Source organism: Hordeum vulgare, chromosome 6H, assembly GCF_904849725.1.
Source record: "Hordeum vulgare subsp. vulgare chromosome 6H, MorexV3_pseudomolecules_assembly, whole genome shotgun sequence".
Classification (NCBI taxonomy): domain Eukaryota; kingdom Viridiplantae; phylum Streptophyta; class Magnoliopsida; order Poales; family Poaceae; genus Hordeum; species Hordeum vulgare.
This window is the reverse complement of record NC_058523.1, coordinates 414,686,648-414,695,205: the sequence shown is the minus strand read 5'-3', so window position 1 is coordinate 414,695,205 and position 8,558 is coordinate 414,686,648. Positions and strand designations below refer to the sequence as shown.

Genomic DNA, 8,558 nt, shown 5'->3' with positions numbered 1-8,558 from the left:
CTGGAGGAAGAGTTCGCCATGATCAGATCAATCTAGTTGAATTGCTGAAAGAGGAAGATGGCTCGTGATACCATGTGAGAATTGTGGAAGCATCTCTACCTCCATTGGAGGCCGCCTGATGTTTATTTATAGGTGCCGAACGTGGCAATCGATGTACAGGTTGGTTCCTAGATTGATCTTGGGAGGCAAGGAGACAAGTTTAAACTATATTACAATTTCATCTCTAGTACCTCTAGATCCTTCTAGACAATCGGAGGTTACAGATATGGCCAAGCCTAAGTATCCTGAGAGCCCAGACTTCCCAATCCATTGCTGAACCATCTTGTGTTCAATTGCTGAAGCAGGTTATCCTTGATGTCACAATACCTTTGTGCCCAATCAACCGGTTCAACTCCGTCAACTCCTAAGCCAGGGGCCCGGTCAGCGGACTCAAGGTTGATCGGATCTCTCCACTCAGCCACGTAGGCAGATACTCGCCGTTTGAACTTGTACTTGAATTCAGACCATGCCTGGTATTTATAGTGGTTGACATGTGCTTGAAAGTTCCATATGCTCTTGAAACCAGCCTTGAGTGTGAAGTGGTGAATTGCATTCTCCAAAGAATGGTCCACAACATCAAGCCGAACCATCGATTTGTGCCGCAGAATCTACTTCCGACGGCATGTGTACCTTGGGTGACACTCTCCTATGGGTGTGATGTTTGGCCACAGGGGGCAAAATCAAAGCACCACAGATATACCCGCCCGACATACGGAGAAACTGAAACAAGAGCTTGAAGCATTGCTTTCGATGGCTTCTCAGATCCTCTCTAGTTGGGCGAGAAAATGAATTCGTCAACGTCGATAAAGGCCATCCACTTGCAAGAGCTCTGGTGTGTTGCAACAGAATGGGAGAAGCCGGCTTCCTGCATTTTGATCCACGTCCAAGGCACGGTAGAGATTTTGATTCCGGTAGACCTCAACTAAGCGACTTGATCCGCAAAGTCATCCAGACTTCCGTTGTCATACAGGAAAAAGTGATCCACGCCAACAACGGCATGGTACAACACCCACTCACGAAGAAATTTCGAGACATTGTGTACCATGGTGCATACACAAATCAAGTTCTTTTCTGGTGTCAGCACCAAGCCACTTTCAATCTGTTGAGGACGGTAAGTCGCAAGCGAGGGGATGGGATCCTCGCCGGTGGCTGACACAGTGATACGGAGCTCTGTGTTCCTGGAGTTGAGATGCATCGGTGGCGCAGGGCACCAGGTAACCTGCTGCACAGACGTGATGTTAGAATTAAATGGGCTTGGCCCATCTACAAAATTCTGAAATCTCAAATTGAGCCCATGAATGAAATGGCAAATAGTGGTGCTAAAGTTTAGTCCGATACCGCTAGTGGAGGAAGTGTTGGACCTCTTTATATAGTGAGTTCTCCCCACCCCTCTAAGTGTGTGTTGAGAAGAGAAAGGAGAGAACCGCACACGCGCGCTCACTCGCCTCGCTTGGTCGGGCTGGGCAGGGCTGGGCGGTGCGTACGTGCGACATGCGCGTGAATGGTCCGCCAAGTTCCGGTCCGATGCCTTGCGGGGGCACGACTACCTTTTGACGTTTTATTTTTTTATGTCTTGGCAGACAAGTTAATGTCTTGTCTGGTAAGTATACGACTTGAAAACCAAGTCGGTTTGAGACGTGGTAGCAACACAGAACCGACCTTGGTCATCCTATATATACAACTTATCGGGGTCGGCCAAAGACACACCGAAAAACATCTAGGGTTTTGCCTCGTCTAACAACTTGCGCCGCCATCGTAGTCTACCTCATCCCGAGCACCAGCGTCCAACGGCAAACGAGAGAGAAGGTCTCCGGAACCAGTCACCTTTGTGATCCTGTACAAGAGAAGGTGAATTAGGTTTTTGGGAAGCGCTTTGCGCGACTGCTCGCTGCTTCCAGAACGGGTCGTCTACCAAGCAAGTTGGGCAGTGCTGCGTACCGCCGCCTCAAGCATCGTCTACTTCGTCCTGTCATCGCCAACGTCATCGTCAACAACATGTCTGCACCGAACACATCTGCTTCCTCTACAAACGTTCGGTACGTGTGTTGTGTTCCCGTTAGCCTGATTGACATGTTAGATGCGTACATGTTTTGCTATACGGTCTTGCTGCTATTCATGTTGTGTGTTGCATCTAGTATGTTAGAGTTTCACATGTTAGTAGCTGGTATCGTCACGCTTTATATTCTGGAATTAATCATGGAAATTGTGCCTAATTATTCAACAATCCAAAAACCTAATTGTAGGCAATTTCCTGAGTTAACTATGGCTGGATTTTCTGATGCACTGAGGCCGTATAAGTTTACCGGTGTGCACTTTAAGAGGTGGAAAGTGAGATCCACGCTATGGCTTACTGCTCTAAAAGTTTTCCATGTTAGTGCTCGCATGCGAGAGGGAGCTTCTGATGAAGATCAGAGGAAGTTCCAGGAAGCCAACACTATGTTTGTGGGATGCATTTTGAGTGTTCTTCCTGACCATCTGTGTGATGTGTACATGCACATACAAGATGGAAAGACACTGTGGGATGCACTGAAGGCTAAATTCGGTGCTATAGATGCAGGCAGTGAATTGTACATCATGGAGAAGTTTCACGACTACAGGATGGTGAATAACCGTTCTGTGGTTGAACAAGCTCATGAGATACAATGTATTGTGAAGGAACTGGAACTCATTAAGTGTGATCTACCCGATAAATTTGTGGCTGGGTGCATGATTGCAAAGTTGCCTTCTTCATGGAGGAACTTCGCCACTTCTCTGAAACATAAGAGACAGGAGATATCAGTTGAAAATCTGATTGCATCTCGTGATTTTGAAGAGAAAACTCGGGCTAAAGACACTACTGAGTAAGGAGGTGAGGTTCAACCTACTGCCAACATGGTACAAAGGTTCCCATAGAACAAGAACAAAGGAAAGAACAAGCCTGTTTTCAACAAGCCTATAAAGACTACTACCTTCAAGAAGAAGAAGTTAAACAAGGCTGAGCTAGAGTGCTACGCCTGCGGGAAGCTCGGACACTTTTCCAAGGAATGCCCAGAATGCGCAGACCGCAGAGGGAAAACCAGCTCCAAGACAGTCAACATGGTGACCGCTAGCAATACTGATGGGTATGGAAATTTACCTATTGTGCTTTCAGTATTCAATCATCTTCATGGTGGATTGATTCAGGAGCTAGCGTTCATGTGTGTGCTGACGTCTCTTTGTTTACTTCTTATCAGGTCGCAAGGGATTCTTCCGTCCTAATGGGGAATGGGTCGCATACTTCTATTCGTGGCATTAGCACGGTGGATCTGAAGTTTGCTCCAGGAAAGATCGTGCAACTAAGGAACGTGCAACATGTCCCTACTATGAACAAGAATCTAGTTAGCGGCTCCCTTCTATGTCAAGATGGGTTTAAGGTAGTTTTAGAGTCAAATAAAGTAGTCGTGTCGAGATTTGGACAATTTATAGGTAAAGGCTATGAGTGCGGAGGCTTGTTCCGCTTTTCCCTTTCAGATTTTTGCAATAAGTCAGTAAAGCAAATTTGTGCTAGTATTAATGATGATATAAGTGTTTGGCATTATCGTTTGTGTCATATTAATTTTGGTTTAATGTCTCGACTATCCAGTATGAGTTTAATTCCTAATTTCACACTTGCCAAAGGTTCTAAGAGCCATAGTTGTGTGCAATCAAAGCAACCTCAAAAGCCTCACACGGCTGCCGAAGAGAGAAACTTGGCACCTCTAGAACTCATGCATTCTGATCTATGTGAGATGAATGGTGTGTTGAAAAAATGTGGAAAGAAATATTTCATGACTTTGATTGATGATGCGACTAGATTTTGCTATGTTTATTTGTTGCAAACTAAAGATGAAGTTCTCGATTACTTTAAGATCTATAAAGCAGAAGTTGAAAATCAACTAGAGAGAACGATCAAGCGTCTTAGGTCGGATCGTGGTGGAGAATATTTTTCCAAAGTTTTTGATGAATTTTGTGAGGAACATGGTATTATTCATGAGACGACGCCTCCCTATTCGCCCCAATCAAACAGGATTGCCGAGAGGAAAAACCGCATGTTGACTGACTTGGTGAACGCCATGATAGACACTGCTGGTTTATCTAAGGCACGGTGGGGGGAGGCTTTGTTGACTGTATGTCATGTCTTGAATAGAGTCCCTAACAAAAATAAAGAGAAAACCCCTTATGAAGAGTGGGTTGGGAGAAAACCATCACTTTCTTATTTGCGCACTTGGGGATGTTTGGCAAAGGTCAATATTCCTATCCCCAAGAAACGCAAACTTGGACCAAAGATAGTGGATTGTGTTTTTCTGGGTTATTCTCAGCGGAGCATTGCTTATAGATTTTTAGTAGTTAAATCTGAGGTTCCTGATATGCATGTAGATACTGTAATGGAATCTCGTGATGCAACATTTTTTGAGAATATGTTTCCTATGAAAGATATGCATAACATTGCTAGATTTTCTTCTGAGTTAAATTCTAAATCTAGTACACTTGATGATTATATTGAACAAACACCCGAGGAAGTCCATGAGAAGGATAACGATGAAGCTCCTGTAAGGAGCAAGAGACAAAGGGTTGCAAAATCCTTTGGTGATGATTTCATTGTATACCTTGTGGACGATACTCCCAAGACTATTGAAGAGGCATATGCGTCTCCAGATGTAGATGATTGGAAAGAAGTTGTTCATAGTGAGATGGACTCAATTCTTTCTAATGGAACTTGGGAGTTAACTGAACGACCTTATGGTTGTAAAACCGTGGGTTGTAAATGGGTGTCCAAAAATAAGTTAAGGCCTGATGGTACCATTGATAAGTACAAGGCGCGACTTGTGGCCAAGGTCTACACTCAGAAAGAAGGCAAATATTACTTTGACACCTATTCACCTATTGCTAGAATAACCACCATTCGGGTCGTACTTTCCCTGGCTGCCTCTTATGGTCTGATCATTCATCAAATGGATGTAAAGACAACTTTCCTAAATGGAGAGTTGGAAGAGGAAATTTATATGGATCAGCCTGATGGGTTTGTGGTAAAAGGAGAAGAGAAAAAGGTGTGCAAGTTGCTAAAATCTTTGTATGGTCTGAAACAAGCACCTAAGCAATGGCATGAGAAGTTTGAAAGAACATTGACTCATGCGGGATTTTTCATTAATGATGTTGATAGGTGTGTCTACTATCGCCATGGCGGACGCAATAGTGTCATATTTTGTTTGTATGTGGATGACATATTGATCTTTGGTACAAACATTGTTGTGATCAATGAGGTCAAGACTTTCCTATCAAAGAGTTTTGACATGAAAGATCTGGGAGAAGCCGATGTGATCCTAAACATCAAAATTATTAAGGATGAGAGTGGGATTACTCTAACGCAGTCTCACTATGTTGAGAAGGTCTTGAGCCATTTCAACTTTATGGATAGCAAGCCTTCTCCAACACCTTATGATCCCAGCGTGACACTTAGAAAGAACAAGAAAGAAACGAGAGAGCAATTAAGATACTCTCAAATTGTCGGTTCACTCATGTACCTAGCTAGCGCTACAAGACCAGACATCTCTTTTGCTGTGAGCAAACTGAGTAGGTTCATGTCCAACCCAGGTAATGATCATTGTCATGCACTAGAAAGGGTCTTGCACTATCTGAGAGGTACTATGAGTTATGGAATTCACTATTCAGGGCACTCCGCTGTGCTAGAAGGATATAGTGATTCAAATTGGATCTCTGATGTTGATGTACTCTATGCTACAAGTGTGTATGTATTTACTCATGGAGGTGGTGCAGTGTCATGGAGGTCTTGCAAGCAAACCATATTGATAAGGTCAACTATGGAAGCAGAACTAACTTCGTTAGACACAACCACTGTAGAGGCAGAATGGCTGCGTGAACTCTTGATGGACTTGCCTGTGGTTGAAAAACCTGTACCGGCTATTCTTATGAATTGTGACAACCAAACGGTTATCGCTAAAGTGAATAATTCTAAGGATAACGCGAAGTCATCAAGACACATGAAGAGACGTTTAAAATCTGTCAGGAAGTTGAGAAACTCTGGAGTAATAACTCTTACGTATATTCAGACAAACAAAAAACCTGACAGATCCTTTTACAAAGGGACTATCACGCAATGTGATAGATAGTGCATCTAGGGAGATGGGTATGAGAGCCATAGACGTTACTCCATAGTAGTAACCCAACCTTTGTGATTGGAGATCCCGTGAATTAGGACCTGGGAAGAACAAGCTATTGGTTAACAGAGGAGAGTAATAAGTGACCGTCTCTAAGTGAAGATGCAAAACTCTCAGAGATGTAAGGCTTAAGTACTGTTAGGCAGGTTGGCAACATTCCTTAATGTGATTCTATTGGCTATTATAGCAAAGATGTTGTCCTACAGAACAAACTTGAAAGAACACACCTATATGAGCTTCGATTGTAAAACGTAGCAATCTAGGAGATTTGGGTAATCTCTAGTAAGCTCACTAGTGGAGGAAGTGTTGGACCTCTTTATATAGTGAGTTCTCCCCACCACTCTAAGTGTGTGTTGAGAAGAGAAATGAGAGAACCACACACGCACGCTCGCTCACCTAGCCTGGCCGGGCCGGGCGGTGCATACGTGCGACATGTGCGTGAATATTCTGCCAAATTCCGGTTCGATGCGTTGCCGGGGCACGGCTACCTTTTGCCGTTTTATTATTTTATGTCTTGGCAGACAAGTTAATTTCTTGTGCGGTAAGTATACGACTTGGAAACGAAGTCGGTTTGAGACGTGGTCGCGACACGGAACCGACCTTGGTCATCCTATATATACAGCTTATCGGGGTCGGCCAAAGACACACCGAAAAACATCTAGGGTTTTGCCTCGTCTCACAACTTGCACCGCCATTGTAGTCTACCTCATCTCGAGCGCCGGCGTCCAATGGCGAACGAGGGAGCAGGTCTCCGGAACCAGTCGCCTTTGCGATCCTGTACAAGAGAAGGCGAATTAGGTTTTTGGGAAGCGCTTTGCACGGCTGCTCGCTGCTTGCACAACGGGTCGTCTACCAAGCAAGTCGGGCGGTGCTGCGTACCGCCACCTCAAGCGTCGTCTACTTCGTCCCGTCATCGCCAACGTCATCGTCAACAACGTGTCTGCACCGAACACATACGCTTCCTCTACAAACGTTCGGTACGTGTGTTGTGTTCCCGTTAGCGTGATGAACATGTTAGATGCGTACATGTTTTGCTATATGGTCTTGCTGCTATTCATGTTGTCTGCTGCATCTAGTATGTTAGAGTTTCACATGTTAGTAGCTGGTATCGTCATGCTTTATATTCTAGAATTAATCATGGAAATTGTGCCTAATTATTCAACACATGATGGCCGGGAATAAGGCCACGACCCCATGGGCATCGCCGCAGTGGCGATAGATGCACTGGACTCCATCAGCAGCGTGGTTAACACCCTTGGCAAACACCAGAACATCCCCAGTGTCGAGAGTTGCAGAGCTGAACGCGATCCGATCTCTCCAATTCAGTAGTGCGCGGCCAGGACAATCAGTAGAGGCAACCGAGGTGGGGAGCAGCACCGGTGCTTGGAGCGGTGGGATACTTCGGGCAGGCTCGGGCCTTGGACAGAGGTAGGCGTGGCGGCCCGACCCCGGCAGCCTCCCGAGCACTCTCGCCGGGGACGAAGCCCCACCCTTGATGGCGCACCTCGCCTTGGAGCCAAGCCAAATGTCAGCAAGGAGAAGGACCTCCCAGTCCGGGAGCAAGACAACATCGGCGTCATCGTGCGAGTGGTTGGCCTCCGAGTCCAAGTCCAAGTTCGAGGGGAGGCAGGGCGGCGGCGACGGCGGTGAGCGATGGCGGACAGAAGCGGCATGGGAGATTGGCTTCCTATTGCGGGGCCTCGGCCTCGGCCTCCGATAGGAGGTAGGGCGGCAGCGGTGAGAGAGCGAAGGGCGGCGGGGCAAAGGATGACGAGCAATCGGCGCAGCCGCCGAGGCCAAGGGGTAGCAAGCCCGGCGAGAAGAGCTGCCCATGGCCGTAGGTATGGCCGCCAACGAGGAGGAGGAGGTCGGCTGACACACCGCCCGCGATGGTGGTGACACGGCGCAGGCAGGTGCGGCAGCGGTGGTGCGCCATGGCGGCGGGGCGATCGGAGCGGAGCAGAGAGCTGGAGATTCTTGTTCGCGCGTGATTGCGAGGAAAAAGCTTTGGATTTGTCGAATTAGGGCATCGACGCTAGGTATTATATGCCATATTGGGTCCGACTACGTAGGAATACGGTAGCATGCTCGCTACGCATACTGTAGCGTATTTCTTACATATGCGTGTACATGCTACAGACCGACCGATGCAGCGAGGTTTCGGTTCGACGCCATCTGTTTCTTCGAGTCCGTCCATGGTCGAGTCTTTATCTTTTTTTCCCTCATCCCGTTATTAAGATTAGGCTGGTTCCATTCTAAAAAAACAAAAGGAGGATCAACTCACAAGACACTCGATTGGAGAACCATAGCGTGTTGCTGGGTTGGAAGGCGGACGAATAGACTGAT

General features: G+C 46.4%; 1 pseudogene; it reads right to left on the bottom strand.

Annotated features, from left to right (window-relative positions):
* Positions 1-275: 275 nt before the first annotated feature.
* Positions 276-8,148, bottom strand: LOC123401788 (annotated as a pseudogene).
* Positions 8,149-8,558: the final 410 nt, after the last annotated feature.